The sequence below is a fragment of the Thunnus albacares genome, chromosome 10, assembly GCF_914725855.1.
Source record: "Thunnus albacares chromosome 10, fThuAlb1.1, whole genome shotgun sequence".
Lineage (NCBI taxonomy): Eukaryota > Metazoa > Chordata > Actinopteri > Scombriformes > Scombridae > Thunnus > Thunnus albacares.
The window spans coordinates 32,505,578-32,525,735 of record NC_058115.1 but is presented as its reverse complement, the minus strand read 5'-3'; the positions used below and the strand labels follow the sequence as shown (position 1 = coordinate 32,525,735).

Here is a 20,158-nt window from a genome sequence, read left to right as displayed (position 1 = left end):
GTGTTTCGGTGTGTTCCGGTGTGTTTCAGTGTATTCCGGTGTGTTCCGGTGTATTCCGGTGTGTTCCGGTGTATTCCGGTGTGTTTCGGTGTGTTTCGGTGTATTTCAGTGTATTTCAGTGTGTTTCAGTGTATTTCAGTGTATTCCAGTGTATTTCAGTGTATTCCAGTGTATTTCAGTATATTTCAGTATATTTCAGTATATTCCAGTGTATTTCAGTGTATTTCAGTGTATTTCAGTATATTTCGGTGTATTTCAGTATATTTCAGTGATGTTTTTGGGGTTCTGGATCTAAACACACTTTTTTTTCTCCTTTACTACATTTCATAAAGAAATGCAATAAAGCATTTTAACATTTTTCAGATATCTGGAGTTATTTTTCAGATTCATTTTTACACAACATGAGATAAAATGACTATTGATGTTGAGTCTTTTATATTTAAAAGGAGCATGTGTCCTTTCAACTGATCTGAGAGCAGGTAAATCCACAAAAGTACGATTAAGATTAAAATAAAATTAATTTCAGAGTTTTTCATTAATAATGCATGAACTGATATTTTTATTTGGTTACATAAAGCATCTGAATATGTGTCCCACAGCTGTTAAACACTATGCATTAAGATGTTTCACTAAACATGTAAGAAACATCTTTAAAAACATCTTCCAGTGCCGGTCGCTGCAGCCGGCATGTTTGTCAGGATGTCTGAACATTTTGACACGTGACCTTGTTGTCTGTCCTGAGCGGCGGCTGGAACAGGAAGTCATACCTGCCGTCTCTCGTCGCCTCACTGCCGCTCTGAACATCATATTAGCGTGTCGGCTTTCGCCCTGTTATGCAAAAACAGAAAAAAAACACCCTCCTAATAATGTCTGGCGGCGGAGAGGAGAGCAGAGGCAATAACAGAGAACACATTCAGACAGATTGCCAACATGAGGAACAAAGTGACTGTGGAGTCTGAGGGGAGTAATATTACAGCCATTTGGCTAATAGCCACAACGCTTGTTACAGAGGCTTCACACTGACGGAGAACAAACGGTCTGGGTGAGCAGCCGAGGCCGCCAGATGAGGTCAGGACGACGCAGCGTTTTAGCCAGGTGATGCTGCACCAGTGTTGTTAGACCTGCAACAGTTATCAATCACTCTGTTGACTGTTCCCTCGGTTCAGTAATTAGTTGTTTTGTCTATAAAATGTCTGAGAAAGTGAAAAATACCCATCATAATTTCCTGACACCTTAATTAACATCTTCATAAGTCTTTCTGGTCTCCGTGTGTCTGTGTGGGTCGTCCGGCTTCCTCCCACAGACCAAAAAGTTAATTGGAGACTCTAGATTTGCCCGTAGCTGCCTCTATGTCAGCCCTGTGATTGGCTGTTGATCATAGACTGTATAAAAATATGGACGTAGTTACCGTGACGTCACCCGTTGGGTTCTGAAGAGCGGTTTTAAAGCTCAAAGCGAGCCGCTCCGGCCGTCGCCATCTTGGCAGTGCGTGACGCTGTCTAACTCCCAGCCAATCAAAAATGGGTAAAGAGGCGGGGCCGAATGGCTGAAACAAGCCACCTAGCGGCTGGCGGTCCTGTCACTCAAAGCAGCCATGTCCTTCATTATGCATAATTTTATGGCTTAATAAAATTTAAACAGGTGAGTTATAAAAAAAATTCACCCCCCGTACAGTTGTCATGAAAGAGGAAATTAGCTACAGAGACCAAAACCGTTGTTTGTACCAGGCTGTAAACATGTTTATTTCTGCTGTAAAGTTGGACATTTTAACATGGGGGTCTATGGGGAATGACTCGCTTTTGGAGCCTCAAGTGTTCATTCAAAGAACTGCAGTTTTTGGCACTTCTGCATTGGCTTCATTTTACAGCCCCAGAGGTTGCCGCTTGCTGGTGACCTGTCCAGGACGTATCCCGTTTCTCGCCCAAAGTCAGCTGAGATCGGCCCCAGCTCCCCCGCGACCCTCTACAGAATAAACAGCAAAGAAAATAGATGAATGTTTTATTCAACCAAAGTCTAAAACCTCAAAATATTCAGTTTATTATTGAATACGACAGTCAGTAACATTTGTTTCAGCTTCTCAAATGTGACTATTTGATGCTTTTGTATATTGACTATTTTCAAAATAAAAGCCTATTCATTTTCTGAGGACTGATTGATCATTTACTTGTTTCATCTCTGATTGTAGTCTTCTAGCTCCACACTGACTTATTACAAATGAACCAAGATGTGTACAGCTGGAATAAGGCTTCTGCTTCAAACCAACACAGAGAGAAAGGTGTTATGGGTAACATCCTCTGGACCAATAGAGAAACAGGAGCACCTCCTCTAGCTGATCATGAGGGTCTGTTTGAAAGAAACGGAGCATTAGTCCCCCGAACAAAGCCATTAGTCCACAAACACACACACACACAAACACACTCACACCACAAAACACACAAAACCACGTCTCCAGTCTGGTTCAATTAGCAGCTCTCAGTAAACTTCAATCAACCAGTCACAATCCATTATGGAGATGGTGGACACACTCACATAAACACACACACACACTCACTCACACACACACACACAGCACAGCAGCAGTTGATGTCGATTCTTGTTACTAACATGCAGCCGGTACTTGTTTCTCCTCTCAGAAGAAGCACCGCTGTCCTCCGTATTCCTCTGCAGCAGAAAGTAGTTCCTCCTGCAGCAGAAAGTAGTTCCTCCTGCAGCAGAAAGTAGTTCCTCCTGCAGGTGTTTGGTGTTTGACAACCAGCTAAAAAGTCGGATATAAACACAAAGATTCACAGTCAGCTCACTTATTCTTAGCCGTTTTTTTATTAAACTTTTATTGTGGAGAGCTGCTGTGTACAATCACCTTGCAGGGTTCAGTAAAGTTGTATTTAATTAAAATTTAAATATTCATCTTTCCCAGAGATTTATTCATAATGACTTTTATGACCTGCAGACTTTTCTTCTAGTATCACCATCAGGATGAAATGTCACAAGATATTCAAACATTTATACAGATAAATACAGACTGTCATTAAATTTACTGGTTACATTCCTGTTTTCCAGAAGATGAACATTTTCCTTTAGTGCAAAATCAAGACAAACTACTGATAAGGATCTAATTAAATCATTAGCGTATTGTTTCTTCTCTCCTACATTGTCTTATTAGCAGCATTTGGGGGGCGCTAACAGGAGTTAAGGTGGTGATAAACTCCTTCACACATGCTTTAAACCTCCTTCCCTTCACTCCTCTTGTACAGCAAAGGGAGGGCTGAACATTTCTGTAACTTTCCAAAGCTGACAAGCCGACATTCAAACCTTCTTCATGCAGTGATTGGCCAGCTGTGTGGAGGTGAGTTCGTGTGAACAGCTGAGTGCAACACTATGACTGCTGTTATTCATGTATTTAAACGATATCACGTCTCCCCCGTCCCCCTCCCTTCTCTGTGACGGTCGGCTTTTCACTGAAGCCGTTCAGAATAATTATAAACATGATGATTGATTTCCGACATGGTTGGACGACACGTCCTAAGAACCAGTTCTGAGCGACCTGAGCTACACTGAGCTTTAGTCATGTTTGTTTATCTTATCCAAGGCACCAAAATTAAAAATGTTTCAGCCACCTGGTGGCAGTAGAACAACCTTAGAACACAACATCTGACATATTATTACCTCATAAAGTAGTTGATTGATTTTATTTGACAATTTCATTTTAAAAACACCAGATCTGCACTGAGGTCTTATAGAAGAGGAAAAGTCAGATTAACACAGTAAAGCTCAGAAGTTTATTTCCACCGTGGTCCCTTTCAGTTGTGAATAACATTTTAGCAAATAATCCTTTATTTACACATCCAGCAGACACAGAACAACTTGATCATCTCATTGGAGTTAAATTTGTTTACACCTGATGAATAATTCTAATATTTTCTCTCCTTTCAGCTCTGGTTTGGTCTCCACCAACTCCTGAGAAAAATATCCAGATGTTCCACTTTTCTTCACCAGCGAGTCTCTAACTGCTTTTCTGTTGGGCAGGTCGTGAACAGTGAGTTTATCAGAGCTTGTTTGCTGAAAACAGCTGCTGGAAGACTGAACTATATAGTAAATGTGTTGGAGCTAAAAGAGGCTAAAAAGCTCAGTAGAGCTGCAGAACGGTGAGGATTTTTAATTTGTTTGTTATTACGAGCAACACCTTTTCACAATTTCACAGTAATGTGATCCATTCTTAATCTAAAAATATTGATTAGTGCAGCTTTAAATTATTCATTTTATTTTCTATTAAATATCATAAAGTTCTTAAAAGCATTGCATTTCACGCCTAAAACGTTGTCGGATTCACAATGTTCAGTTTTCAACAGTTTTAAGAAAAAGGATCAAAATCGATGTGATACTTATTATTTAATACTCGACTTATTTGTCGGTTAAAAATTTAGATTTAGTGTCACCAGCATCATAATTTTGCACACACCTGCTTTCTAAAGAGCTTTTGTGCTACTTATGTTTATGTGTTTCTCACAAATAAAAGAAAACCCAACACAACAAAGACCGAGGAGATTAAATAAAATCAGACCCAGTTGGATTCAGGCAGCAAATCTCTACAGCAGAGCGGGAAAAAAAAAAAAAAAAACCCCAACAACTTCCAGCCACAGAAACTTTCCAAACATTTTTCATTGCAGCAGGGAGAGAAAACTTCCAGCCAGAGAGAGTCAGCTTGTTGGCTGGATGTGAGAGAATAATGACTAATTATGAGCAGAATGAATAAGGGCATGCAGAGGTATAACTCAGCCTGCAGTCTGATATTTAGAGGGGGTCATATTGAAACCGGTGACGTTTTTGATTGGTAAGCGCAATATTTACTGAGTAATATTTACTGAGCGGTGCCTCAGCAGCCAGCTCTGCTTATTAGAGCAGATTTCCAGGCTTGGTGGGCGGCGGCGGTTTGGCAGCCGAGACGCTCAGATGTGGATGTGAAGGTAAATTCTGCCACCGCCCTCGGCTGTCACAGGGAATACGAATATTTCACTACAGGAGAAAATGGCACAGATTGCAGATTCTCCAGAGTATACAGGCTCAGTGTGTGTGTGTGTGTGTGTGTGTGTGTGGATTCTCATCACACTGCAATGCTGAAAAAAAATGGAGGAACTCAAAACAGAAATCAATGCACACTGCACATGTATTTTCTGTTTGCGGTTTTTTGCTTCTTCTTTTTTGTTTCCTCTCCATGTTGTGTGTTTTCTTTGGTTCCTCCGTGTTCTCTCTTTACCTAAACTCCACCACATCAACTCTCCGCAAACACGGCGGCTGGCTTCACCTCTTAAAGAAGGAAGAGAGAGAGATGAAACCAGGCAGAAATAAATGCAGCTTCTTGAATTGTAAATTTCTTTTTTTTTTTTTCTCCCCCTTCCTAAAAATCAGCAGATTCCTGTGTTTCCGTTTCTGCGTGTTGGCAGTGCCGACGGCCTTCTGGTGCCGTCCAACTGGTGCTTTTGCATGTTTTAGCCCTTTAAAAGTTATACAGGGAACTCAAACATTGTGACTTTCTAACTAAAAATGAGTTAATTGTATTGTTTTGCTTTTAACTTTATTACCTGCTTTGTCACAGAGGAGGAAACCTGATCTGTTGAGAGGACATGTGTGGAACCCAACAAGAGAAATCTGTACATTTGGAGCATCATATTCAAATCTACAGCAATAAAAGACATTTATTTGCATTGCATATTTTAGTTCTCCTATCATCTTGCCTGGTTCTACACCTCTGAATCATTGCCCATCACTAAATTCAGACAGGAAGACACTTAATCATTCATTCATTCATAATTTCACCCTTCATTCTCCCTCTCTCTCTCTCAGCTCCTCCCGCTTTCACATTAGCTGTTAGTTGCATCACTTCTAGTTAACAAATCAGATTCCTCCACGATCCCTAATCAGCCAATCACAGCCTAGCTGTCCAACTTTAAAACCGTGTCTCTCTCTGTTGCTGTCAGCTGTCATTTCAGGCAATAATTGCGTCCACCCCCACCCCATCCACCTCCTCAGCTGGAACCGGACCTCGCTCCTCACCTCTCCATCCCGGATCATCATTCATCCGCCCATCCTCCCGTCCCGGCAAGGCCCCGAGTCTCCAGGAGCCGATACCACACCATCTTGATCCACACCTCTCCATCACCGCCACCAGTGTTAGACTCCTATTCATGCATTCATCGCCCCTCCATATTCGTCCACATCACGATGGAGTCTAATCGCCAAAGACTTAAATTTATTATCATACTGTTCAATAAACACCATTCACTACGTAAAACTGAGTCTCTCCTGATTGAAATAACTCTGGTGTTCATTGGTTGGAGAATCAACTGAGCCAATCAGAGCTTTGTATCATCAAAATTAAGTCATCTACATCTACAACTAGCTGGCTACATCCATTAAAATTACAGAAAAATTGTAACAAAGCCACCGTACGCTAACAGCAAACAGACACAGTTAGCTGTAGACTAGCTGGTGAACATAGTGGAGCATTTATCAGATAAAGAGCCAGATATTTCCCTCAGGAGTTGGTAGAGAGTAAAAACAGAAGCTAAAAGAGAGTGAATACTGGACTTACATTCACCAGGTGGACAGAAACACGACTCCACATGAATGATAATGTTGCTCCGTAACTGCTGGATGTGGAAACTGTTTGCTAACAAGCTCAATATATGATATGTCAGAGTTGTGTTCACTACTTGTTTCCACTGAAAACTAGCAGATAAAAAGAGAACATTTAGACTCAGAGTGAGATGTTCTTCACTCTTATAACCGGTAAAAACTTTTGAGGCATGCGAGCTGGTTTTCTTAGCCGGTAGCTGAAGAGAAGCCGCTGCCTCGTTCTACTGTTTCTCTTTAATCTGTGTCTGCCGGCATCATCTCTGTTTTCCCCTTTAACTTAGCAACGGGTCGCTGGATATCAGACATTTTAAAGAAAACAGACGTCTGAGCATATTATCAGCACATTTAGTGATGTTTCCTATCGTTGTTATGCCGACGATATTCCGCTCTATGTATCTTTTAACCCTGATAAACTGTCTGTGTTGCACTGACTGCTATTAAGGACTGGATGTCAAACAACAGCTTCCTACAGCTTAATACTGACAAGACAGAGGTTCTCATTATTGCTTCTGACAGTATAGCTCCCAAGGTAGCTAAGAGTATTGGGTCCCTTTCATCAGCTGTTAGGTCAAACTTAAGAAATCTTGGTGTCATATTTGACCAGGCTATGCTTTTTGATCAGCATGTTAAATCATTGACACGTACATGTTTTTTCCATCTTAACTTAAGTCCATCGTCTCACAACCGGAACTAGAAATGATCATCCATGCGTTCATATCATCCCGTTTGGACTATTGTAATTCAATTTTCACTTGTCTCAGCAAAGCATCTGTGAACCGACTACAAACGACTGCTAACCAGGTCCAGCAGGATGACTCACCTCACTCCTATTTTTCAGATGTTTGCACTGGTTGCCCATTTGCTTTAGGATTCATTTTAAGGTTCTTACTATTACATATAGAGCCCTGCATGGACAGGCTCCTGAGCACATCATGGAGCTTATCCATCCCTACGTCGCCAGTAGGTCACTCATCCAACCAGGACCTACTGGCCGTCCCTCGCTCACGGCTGAAAACCAAAGGTGATCGTGCCTTTTGCATTTGTGGCTCCAACACTATGGACAAATGCGGTCAGCAGTCTCTGTAGAAGCTTTTAAAAAACTATTGAAGACCCATCTTTTTAAATTGGCTTTTGTGTTTTCTTGAGTTGTTTGTTTGATTGTGTTTTTTTTAATTTTTATTTTATTTAATTCTAACTTGTGGCATATGTTTTTACACTATGTATGTTTTTATGGTCTTATTTTCAACTCTTGTTCCTGTGAAGCACTTAAAACTTATTATTATTATATGAGTTACATCACATGTTTTCAGCAACAAGTTGATTCCTGCTGGAAGTGTTGACTGTGAAGGATTATCTGTCTATGCAGGTGGATTTTTTTTTTCACACTGAACTAAAATGAAGTGAGCTGTCTGGAAGGTTTGAAATCAGACTAACTGACTCACAGGTTGTGAAATGTTCAGCAGGAATGTAAAGTGTACATAATTTATAGTTAATGGACTAAAGTATGAATAAAAGCATCAGTATTGGTCCTTTAGCCTTGGAAGAAGAATTCAGCGACTGAGATGAGCAGAATACCGATAAAATGTTTCAGTTTTTCTTTACAGTGAGTCAGAGATCAGAAAAGAGAAAAAAAAATGTTTTTTTTCTTGTGTGTCAAGGACCGAAGAGAAACACAAAGAAAAGCAAAGAGACGAAAATGATGAAAGATCAGAAAAAGAGAGTCTGGCCTTGCTGGAGACAAACACTGTCTCTTTGCATAATTCAACCAGCCAACACACAAACACACACAAATATATATTCCTAAAGTCAAAGTCTGCGACAGCTTCTGGATTCAGATGAAAAAATAAAATGAAGGCACGAAGGATGAATGTGTAATGATGAAATGGATTTGGTGTGTGTGTTTGGACGACTGGAGTCCATATTTAATCTGGTGGGTTTCATCACTATAATGGGGAGAAATGATGAAGCTTAAAAACAAACAAAAAAGAAAAAAATCTAACAATAAACATCAGAAAGCATCAGGACCAAATGTCTCTCTGAACTGAGTGTTTGGTGAACTAGAATTTCATCAAACATCCAATAACTTTTGGCTTTAAAGGATAACGTTGCCGATATATTTCATTTTTCCTCACTGTAAACAAACCTTATGTAAAGACCAACAGTGAACTGATCCGTCGCTTCGTCTCCTCCCTTGGTTACCGTTGCTATGCCAGTCCAACTTTTGCATTTTACCACATCATGATGTGGTTTCCACGAGTCAGGTTTCCATCTAAACTTAGATTTAATCAAATATCGTGTTTCCATCCGCTGCTTTTTTTGCAAATATTTGGAGTTGGTTCATCAAGATAAACAGCAGGTGGCGCTAGTTTCCCAGTCCATGCTGTTAAACCACTTCAGAAGAAGAGGACACTACGAAATGACGTCATTAAAAGAACGGCAATCAAACTGAAAAACTGAAAAGTAACAGAAATCATGATGGAAAAACAACATTCTTGGTTGTTTTATGTATTAATTTGAGGAACGTTACAGTCTCCTCATCACAGATCTGATGTTTACGTCTCTTCAGTGACGTTTAAGTCACATGCTTCACGATTTAATCACTAAATCTGTTTCCATTGCACTTTCCACCTGAACCTGTGATATTTTTAGATGTTTCAAATGTGAAAATGTGAATAACAACAACAGGTTGGACGGAAACACACACAGTGATAGCAGTTGGAGGTTTATCGCTCAAAATTCATTGTAATTTTTGAAGCAATGAATTTCAGACAAAAGCAGCTTCTCATTTTTAGGCAGCAGCCATCAATTTTCTCAGCTGTAGCTAATGAACAATAACGTTCAGTTGGCCTGTCACCGGCTGACTTTTTAATGTTCCCAGCAGACTTGTATGAAAATGAGAACGCTCTAAAAGGAGTCTTAAACATACATATGATTGCTACATACATGATAAAATATTAATCTGAGCTGTGTAATGATGCAGAAAAAGATCAAAGCAGTAGGTGAGAAGTCAACATGATCCACGTAGAAGGCATAGACACAAGAGCAGAGTTATTTTTATATTGTAGGATAAAAGTCAGCTCTAATACTGTACTAAAGTATATACATATAAAAAAAAAACAATATATGTCTTTCATGTGTGTACTTTAGCCTAACATATCTCAAGTTAACTTCTCCAAGTCCAATAAAACACAAGAGTTAGTTTAAACTCTAATATAGCAGCATAATAACCAGCTCCCACACAGTAGGGGTGTGCCTGAATACAAATACATTATTCGGCAAAGCACAAATAGTAGGTATTTGTTATTATATATATGTTATTATTTGTTTGATACAAATATTTTAAAAGTTATTTGTTTTTGGGAGAAAAAAAAAAAAACATGTCAAATACCAGCTTGCAGGTCGGTTATCTCAGTGTCTCTCCTCTGCTCTATCAGCAGGTCTCAACGAGGGGAGTCACATCCACCTGCTGCATGACGCACATTTCCTAATTTGGACGTCACTCCCGGTGGGTTGGGGGTGTTCGCCAGAGATAAAGCTGAGCTATTGACACACGTGACGTGCTACCGAGGGACTCTCCATGACCTGTTGTTCCCCTTCTCCTTTCCACAAAGTTAGGTTGTAAAAAAATAGGCAATAAATGAAAAGTGCAAAGCAAGAATCGCCTTTGAAGTCCTTCCCTACACGTTACACGCTGTGCTGTCTCTGTGTTATGGGTGTATAAATAGGTAGAGGTCTGTCTAGTTCAAGACCCGATGTGGGGACCTCCTTTGTAAGGTAGTTTATTTATGAACACTTATTGTAAGACTTTAATTTTCTAAAATTAAAAGCGAAATAAAAACAAAAACAGGATTTTTACACTTCTTTCCACCTTTATTCGAATACAAATACAAATAATTTTGCTGCCTCAACAAATACAGATACAAATACAAATACAGATATAAATACATATACAAATACAGCTACAAATACAGATACAAATACAAATACAGATACAAATACAGATACTGGGCTTTCTGCACATCCTACCACACAGTCAGCCATAAATTAAGCTTTTTCTAACATGACCTATAACTTCACAAAATAATGTAGTTTGTATACATGGAAGTAGAGAGTTAATTGGCTCTTGAGTTTTTAGTATTGGATAGAAACCATCCTCAAAACACTTCACCTCATGCAAACCTCTTCAACATGCAGACAAATCAAAAGCTTGACAGGCCTGATGAGCCTCTGTGTGGTTGCTGAACTATGAGTCAATTATTGTTTTTTTTTATGATTTTATGCTACTGTTGTGTGTGTGTGTGTGTGTGTGTGTATCCAACACACCTGATACAGCTTATTGCTCTGTGCCACAGAGATCTGTTGTTGTCCATAAACTATTAAAAAACACATCTTTCCTTTATTACCATGAACACACACACACACTGGAGTTAATTTTGACTCCCACACACACACACACACACACACACACACACACATCATCTTCACTACAGCACAAAATGTGGGTTAATCCGCCGCTGAAAATAGTCACCAGAAAATGTACTATTTCCTCCTGATTTGGGGCTTGGGGCTGACAGCTAGACAGATGAGGGAAGTCAGGAAGTACTGAGAGACAGATTCACACATTGTTGGTTTTGAGTCTTTTCATGGGATTTGTTCAAAGCACAAAAAAGGGTTTGCACACCCAAATCAGTTAGATTGTTCATTTTGTTTTGTTTTGCTTTGTCAAACTTGAGCGCAGTGGGGAAAAAAAAAAAAAAAACGCCAGACAGACGTTTTGGCCACATGCCTTCTTCAGTATGTAGCAGAAGTTTAGTTTCACGGTCGGGTCCTTTTAGCTTTAACAGTGAGTGTCAATCAGCTGATTACCAACAGATGCACCGAGTAGGCGAACTGTAATCAGAGACTTCTGGCTTTTATGTAATTTGTGTTTGCTCGTTCGTGTTATTTGAGTTGTATCTTTATTGCATTGTTGGTTAGATTGTAGTGTTTTGTTTTCTGGGTTTTTGCTTTGCTCTGTGTTTCCCCTTTGTGTGTTCATGTGTTCCTCTTCTCACCTGCCCTGCTCCAGGTGTCTTCCCCAGTCTATCAGCTGGAGCTCCCAGTTGTACCACCTGTTCCTTGTTGTCTGATTACTTTAGTCTCTGTTTCATTTTGAAGTGTTTTGTCACCTTTTACTTCCTGTGTTTTCCCACCTTCGTTGATTACCTCACGTGTTTCACCTGTGTCTTATTTCACTCACCTGTGTTCAGTTTGTAATCTTCCTTGCTTTGTGGAGTTCATTCTGCTCAGCTTTTGTTTTTGCCTGGATCATCACGAAATAAAGTTCTTCAGCCCGGATCAGCCTACAGTCTTTGCTCCACAATTTGTGACAAATATGAAGCTTCAGCATCCAAACGAGTCAAATCAAGTAGATATCTTTCAACATCTTTAGTGCCAAAGTTCCTCTTTTTGTTACTATACTTCCACCTGCAGCTCAACAGGGAAACACTGTCCGAGGAAACACAAAGAGGGAATTTCAAGATTCATTTCTTCATTTTACAACACAAGGTTGCACAACAAAATGTAGTTTGTAGTCCCCTTATGCTACTCAGAAAAACAGAAATGATATCAATGGATTAATAAACAATAAGTAATAAAAATAAAACTATTTTTTATCTTGTAGTGCAGAGGATGAGTTGAGGAGTCTCACAGGAAGGAAGCTGCTCTGTAGTCTGGGGGTACAACAGCAGATACTTCTTCTATCTCTTGCCAGGCGGCAGCAGGGTGAGCAGGCTTTGACTGGGTGGGTTTTGTCTTTTAGTGTCCTTCGGGCTCTGTGCAGGAGCCTCACCACACCAATATCGGTGTCGGCGGTTTTAAAACCTGCTGCAGAGCCCTCTTGTCTTTGGCCGTGCTCCAGTCAGGATGCTTTCTATTGCTCTTCTGTAAAAGTTAACAAGAACCTTGGATGGGAATTTTGCCTTCTTAACTTTCCTTATCAAATACAGTTGTTTCTGAGGGTGGAGATGTGTGCTGATTCCCAGGAATTTAAAACTGTTAAGTTGCTCCACTGATGTAGACAGAGCTGTGTGTCTTTGCCTCCTTTTTTCTAAAATCAACAATCAGCTACTCGGTTTTGTTGACGCTGTAGACGCAGTAGATGTTCTCTGTGCACAATATGAACTTCTCATCGTTGTTTGAAATCGATGTCGTCCGCAAACTTCACAACAGAGTTCTCTCCATGTCGGGGGTTGTAGTCATGGGTGTACAGCGTGAATAGGATCCCAACTGCCTGGTGTCTGTTTGTGAGGAAGTCTAACATCCAGTTGCAGAGTGTGGTACTTAAGCCCAGACTGCTAAGTTTTCCAATCAGTTTCATGGGGGAGATTGTAGTAAATGCTGAGCTGAGATCAACAAACAGCATTCTGATGTAGGTGTTGTTATTTTCAAGGTGTGTGAAGACTCCTCTGTGGATCTGTTGGTTCTGTTGGGTCCAGGCTGTCTGGGATCTCGTCTTTGATGTGCTTGAGAACCAGTTTTTCAAAGCCACAGGGCGGTAGTTGTTCAGACTATACACTGCAGACTTTTTAGGTACGTTTAGGTAGGTGCAGGGATGATGGTGATTGTCTTGAAGCAGGTGGGAACACTCTTCTGTGACATGTGATATGTTAAAAATGTCAGTAATAACATCAATTAGCTAGTTGGCTCATGTTTGTAGGGATATTATCAGACCCAGCAGCTTTATTCATGTTCACTCTCAGCAGGATTCTTCTCACATCCGCTGTTGATACTGACAGCGACAGGTCCTCTGGAGGCGGAGTGGACTTTACAGCTGACTCTTTGTTGAGGATATCAAAGAAGCGAGCACTGAATGAGTTCAGCTCATCTGGCGACGTTGCCTCAAACATTATGTGGGCGCTCTGGCTTTTGTAGCCTGTGATGCTCCGGATCGCCTGCCACATATCTTCGGTGTTGTTGGTGTTGAGGTCTCTCTCCAGTCTCTGCTCATGTCTCCAGCTTTGCCTCCTTGATGCCAGCGGCGGTGGTGTTGTAGGTTTTCTTGTCACCTGACTCTGGAGTCCTCACCTCTTCATTCATCCAGGCTCTCTGGTTGGGGATTTCACTGTCTTTTTGATCACCACATGCTGATGTATGACGTCACTGTTGATGTATATTCCTCAAGACTGATGTGGTTCTCCGGTTTTTACTGATGGTTTGACCCTTTTTTTATCAGCTGAGAGTAAGTAGACAGGAGAAGACAAGGAAATATGGTCCGATAGACCAAAATATGAACGAGGGAGGACTTTGTAGCTGTAGGAATGTTTGGTTTAAACATGGTCCAGAGTCTTACTTCCCCTGGTGGGGATGTGGATATGCTGGTTGAATTTAACTAAAACAGTTCTGAGGTTTATTTGATTAAAATCACCAGTTACAATAAAAATACCATCTGGTTGTTTTGTCATGTGTGAATGCTGATGACCTCATACAGTTCCTCTGGTGTGTTTTTTTTTTTTTTTTTTTAAATCTGCATCTGGAGAAATGTAAACAGCAACAACAAACACACTGGTGAAGTCTTTGAGCAGATAATATGGTCGACATCTGGTGAACATCGTCCATCCACTCTGACTGTGTCTGAGCATCAAGCATCATTGATGTAAACACACAGTCCTTCTCCCCTACTCTGACTCTTACTGGAGTCTTGTGTTCTGTCGGCATTGAACACAGTCCGCCCATTAAGTGCAATAGCTTGATCCAGGATGTTGGGATGGAGCCAGGTCTCTGTAAAGATGTCTTATTTTATCCATTTTATTTTCCTGTGACCGGACTTTAGCCAGAAGTAGGTTGGGTAGAGGAACAGCCTCAGGTCCAAGCTGGGTTAGCTTAGCTCTCCTCCTGGGGTGATCTCATCGCTTGCGGTGACGTTTGGTCTGGCTGGGTGTTTGGCAGACGCCATAGGCAGCGATCGTTTCAAGGTCTGCTGCACTTAATCCAATCCCCACCGAGTGTATTTCTATCATAAAGTTATATGTGCTTCAGTAATAAGGATGAGAATCAAATTAAAACAAAAATGTAACAAAGTTTTAGGGAGATACTGGCCACTGCATCTGCATCCGCTGCCGTTGCCATGGCAATTTGATGCTAAAAAGACTGTAAATGTATCAGATATCCACTTGATATGACTAACTCAGACTGCTGAAGCTGAATAGAAGCTTCACATCAACTTTTAAATGACTGTGTGGACACACTGTGGATTTTGGCCTCCATCACTTCCATTGAAAGCACATTTGAAGGATCTTTTAATATCCAGTATGAACAGGAGGAATGATTACAGCGAGGGAAACCTCTTCCACTGTTCATATGGACACCTGACTGTTGTTTCAAGACACACTTGAAAAATTGTGAACGTATCTTATAAAAAACACTTTTAGATTGTAAAAACACTTCAGTCCATGAGGCGAAGGGTTGGATTTTTTGGCTAAAAATCAGCACTAATCTGTCAGACTGACTGACGGAGCACCAAGTTTCACAAACAAACAGACTCCAGTCTTACCTCCTCCTCCTCCTCCTCCTCCTCCTCCTCCTCCTCTTCCTCCAAGGTCAGCCACGCCAGCAGCTAACGAGCATCCTCTCACCTCCCACCATCACGCCGGACATTCAGCGCCGCAGCGGCCCGTCTGGAAGGTCAGCAGAGCAGGCTGGACCGGCCGGGGTCGTACCCCACATCTCTTCACCTGCTGAAGTCAAGCTGCCCCAATCTCTGCTGGTAATAAATTAGCATCATTAGTCTGCTGCTGCTGCTGCGGCTGATGATGATGATGACGATGACGACAAAGGCTGATGATTATGATGTCAGTTACCTTGGAGATGGAGGAGAAATGTTAGGCTGGTAAAAGAGCGGCGCAACACTACGTCTGTTTTTGTACGTCATCCTCAGGTGATGCTGTCTGAGGAACAGGAGAGGAGAAGAGGTCCATTCATCATCCTGTTAGAATCAGAATCTTCCAAATACATTTTATATACCAGGAATTTATACTCTGCATCCCATCCTTACCCATCCTATTATATTGTTATACTGTATACCCATCCTATTATATTGTTATACTGTATACCCATCCTACTATATTGTTATACTGTATACCCATCCTATTATATTGTTATACTGTATACCCATCCTATTATATTGTTATACTGTATACCCATCCTATTATACTGTTATACTGCATACCCATCCTATCATATTGTTATACTCCATACCCATCCTATCATATTGTTATACTGCATACCCATCCTATTATACTGTTATACTGTATACCCATCCTATTATATTGTTATACTGTATACCCATCCTATTATATTGTTATACTGTATACCCATCCTATTATATTGTTATACTGTATACCCATCCTATCATATTGTTATACTGCATACCCATCCTATTATATTGTTATACTGCATACCCATCCTATTACATTGTTATACTGTATACCCATCCTATTATATTGTTATGCTGCATACCCATCCTATTATATTGTTATACTGTATACCCATCCTATTATATTGTTATACTGCATACCCATCCTATTATATTGTTATGCTGCATACCCATCCTATTACATTGTTATACTGTATACCCATCCTACTATATTGTTATACTGCATACCCATCCTATCATATTGTTATACTGCATACCCATCCTATTATATTGTTATGCTGTATACCCATCCTATTATATTGTTATGCTGCATACCCATCCTAACAATGTAGGAGCAGTTGGCATCCTCAGTCTGACAGCCGATAGTTGAAGCAGGTAAAGTGCACTTCATGCTTCGGGGAGAAAGGCTGGTCTTTCATGCTCTCTGTATATATACTTATCTCATAAATACAAATTAACCAAAACATGGCCTTGATACATATATTTTTTTTTCTCTTTATGACAACTCTGGGGCTCCATATTCTGCTATCAAAAACTGACAAAAAAAATGATTTCTCAGAATCAAAGGAGAAATAATTAAAATATTGTTGAGTTATTAAGGACACTTTAATGTTTTTGTGTTAAGAAATGTTGAGGATATCATTAAAAGAAAAGCTTAACACAGGAATTGACAGTATCATACGTTGACAGGTGTAATTTTTTTGTAGGTATAGACGACTTGACTCGCCTTGGGCCTGTTTGTTTGTGTTATTTGACAGAATATTTTTCGTCTTGCGGTTAGAAAGACTTAATTGGCCAAAATAATAGACAATGAATACAAGAAAGTCCTGCTGTGACTGCAAATTTCCACAAAGGCCAAAATATGTTTTCTTGAACATTAAACCACTTACACCGGAGTTGAATTAAGTTATCAAATGTTGGATGAAAAGACATTACCCAGCATGCATCACCTCTTCCATCACCATGATTAGAGACAGAGAAATAATGGCCTATAAGCCTATTATATGCTGTAGCCCAGGCCTAAGACAACCATGTTTTTAAATGATATAGTTCATTATATTCCTCTGTTGCTTGAAGGAATAGGCCTCGGCTAGATGTTGTCTCGTTCCCATGTGCATGTGTAACCTTCACGTGTGTAAAGTTTGCATTTGTTATGTTTTGTTGTTTCCTGTGAACAAGGAAGTTAATTTAAAAAGACAGTGTATGCATGTAACGAGCAGGAACTGACAGTAAAAAAAGGGGAAAACGGTGCAGAAACTGTAACTCAGAGCACAGGGAGAGAAACAAGTGATGAACTTGGAGGATGAACGGGGAGAGAAGGTTATAACGGGATTTGCAACAAGCTCTTACGTTGGTCTATGAGCTGCAAGGAAACAGAATAAACAACATTAGACCATCAGTCCAGGCTCCTCACCTGCTCATTCTCCACTTTATTGCTTATTCACTTCCTCTCCACCTCCTCCTTCCTCTCTCACCTTCTTCACCTCATTTTTTCTCCACCCCTTCTTCTTCCTCCTCCTCTCCTCTCCTCTCTGGTCATTTTCCTGTCAGCCAAAAAATGTAAATGGATTTCCTTCCTACACCTTTTTGCTCCGCTGCTGAATTCCTTCTCGGTCAGTGAGCGCCTTACATCACGTAGCGCCTCCTCTGTCCACCTTGCGCCTCCCTCAGAGCTGGTTTTGACAGGTATTCTCATCCCGCGGTGTCCTCCGCAGAGCTGAACTGTGACACCGAGCGGCCACCTGACAGCTCACGGGGCCCGGAAAAAGGAGGAGGTGACAGAGGTGGCGAGAGACGATCTGGTCAGAAGAGGCATGAGCTGATGGAGAGACTGAGGAGGTAAGGAGGGATGTCCTGAGGAGAGAGGGAGGAAAAGGATGTAGCATGTAGGGAGGAAGAAATATAATGAGAAGGACGCAGGGGAGTTAAGGAGAAGAGAGGACTGAGGAGCAGTAAGGAGGAAAGGAAGAGAGTGATGTAGCAGTGGGAAGGAGAGAGAGGAGTAAGGAACCAAAGGAGATAGAGAACAAGGTCCAAACCTGGTATAAGAAAGGGGAAGAAGGATTTAAGAAAGGGGGATGAGACAAGGAGGAAATGAAGGACGAGGACTTGAAAGGACATGAGTAAAGAAAGAAAGGAGGTAAAGAATAAGGTGGATGGAGGAGTAAAAAGGAGAGAATGAGGGACAAAAAGAAGGCGAGGGAAGAGAAGGATGTAAGGAGGACAAAGGGGTCATGTAAGGACAGAGGAGTGAGAGGGAGGGAAGGAGGGAAGGAGGGAATCCTTGCACGGCCCGAGGAGCAGAGAAAAAGAGGAGAAAATTTTGAGAGGAAGGATGGAGAGAATGAGGGATGAAGGGAGAGAAGTTCATCCATGCAGGGTCAGAGGGAGAGAGAGGAGAAAGAGGAGGGTGAAGGAGGAGGAGGAGGCTGTGGGATATCATCCGTCAGAATCACCCTCTCCTCCCGTCGAGTGATTGATACAAGCGCTGCCTCTGGAGGCCCTGAGGGGGGAAACATCTCCCCTCTGCTCCCCTTCCCTCCCTCTCTCCCTCTCTCTCTCCCTCCATCCATCCATCCATCCTTCCTTCCTTCCAGCTCCTAATCGCTCCGCCCTCACCCACCCCCATCCTCTGTTTTCTCTCCTCAGCGGGCTCCTCAGCGGCCTGCCCTGGGGCCGACAGTGATGGAGAGAGGCCGCGAACATCAGAGACACCAGGGAGGAGGAGGAAGAAGAAGAAGAAGAAGAAGAAGAAGAAGAAGAGGAAGAGGAGGTGAGGGCCTCTGGTACTGTCCATGGCTGCAGAGCTAAGCCCCGCCTCCTTGCATCACCCCTTCTCTCCATCCATTGACCATGACGACATGGAGGAAAAGTTAGAAATTAAAACAAAATATATCAAATAATCACTGTTTTATGTATCATTTGTAGGAAAAATACATTAAATTTGACGTATGAGCTGATTTGACTTAAATTTGAATCTGTTATAATTAATTTAATGCCGTCAAAGGCAGTAAAAGGTTGTTTAATGATAAAAAACCTTCTGATTACAATGACAGAAATCAGGAGTTTGATGGTTGAAAGAAAAATTCCTGCTGGTTTAAATGAGCGACTCCACTCAACACTCTCACATCCAGACTGTGAAGGTCAGACGGAGGATGAGTTCATCTTATTTCTCCACAAAGCCTGCGTCACGTCCAATGTCACACTTGTGTGTTTTAAGACTGAATATCTTCCAACATTCATACAGACGACCTTCATCTGTCCACCGTCATTAACACAAACGTCTCCGCTTTCGCTGTCAGTGGAAATAACGGCGACGGCGTTTTGACAGAGCAGATTCATCTGTAAACATACTGTTTATAGATGAATAGGTGATTAATCTCGGCTCGGTCGCCTCTATTTTTGTGCCTCGATCTCAGAACATGCGAGAGCATCTGGTTGGTCGACTCTAACTGGAGGATGATGATGCAGGAGGTGGCGCCAGCCCATTTAAAACCTTAAAAAACGAGCGATAAAATCTTTAAAATCAATCCTGAAATGGACAGGAGGACAAACACTGGTGTTATGTGATCACGCTTCCTTTTACCAGTTAGAAGACGAACGGCTGCGTTTTGTTCTGACTGCAGAAGACGAAGAGGCGACTGCTCTACACCCATATACAAAGACTTAACAACAGTCTCATGGAGAGCTAATAAAAGCATCTCTCAAAACCTTTGGGACGGAGACAGGCCTTCACCTTAGCTAGAAAAAGCTAGTTTTGCCAGTTGAACTAATCTTTTTATCAAGTTTGAAGGAGCTGAGCAAGATTCTCAACAAACGATCGATTGTAGGAAGCTCAAGCACAGGGAGAGAAACAAGTGATGAACTTGGAGGATGAACGGGGAGAGAAGGTTATAACGGGAGTTTCAACAAGCTCTTACGTCGGTCTATGAGCTGCAAGGAAACAGAATAAACAGCAATAGACCATCAGTCCAGGCTCCTCACCTGCTCATTCTCCACTTTATTGCTTATTCACTCTCTTCACTTCCTCTCCACCTCCTCCTTCCTCTCTCACCTTCTTCACCTCATTTTTCTCCACCCCTTCTTCTTCCTCCTCCTCCTCTCCTCTCCTCTCCC

At 41.3% G+C, this 20,158-nt stretch overlaps 2 long non-coding RNA genes across 2 annotated transcripts; both read right to left on the bottom strand.

Annotated features, from left to right (window-relative positions):
- Window positions 1–1,812: 1,812 nt before the first annotated feature.
- On the bottom strand, window positions 1,813–12,037 carry LOC122989877. Its single transcript, XR_006405197.1, has 3 exons — window positions 11,685–12,037; window positions 2,605–2,755; window positions 1,813–2,343 (listed from the first exon to the last, which is right to left on the bottom strand). It is a non-coding gene; the product is annotated as an uncharacterized LOC122989877 (long non-coding RNA).
- Window positions 12,038–14,982: 2,945 nt separating this feature from the next.
- Window positions 14,983–17,465, bottom strand: LOC122990592. The gene is made up of 3 exons (XR_006405415.1): window positions 16,358–17,465; window positions 15,468–15,554; window positions 14,983–15,370 (listed from the first exon to the last, which is right to left on the bottom strand). It is a non-coding gene; the product is annotated as an uncharacterized LOC122990592 (long non-coding RNA).
- Between the last annotated feature and the right edge of the window lie 2,693 nt (window positions 17,466–20,158).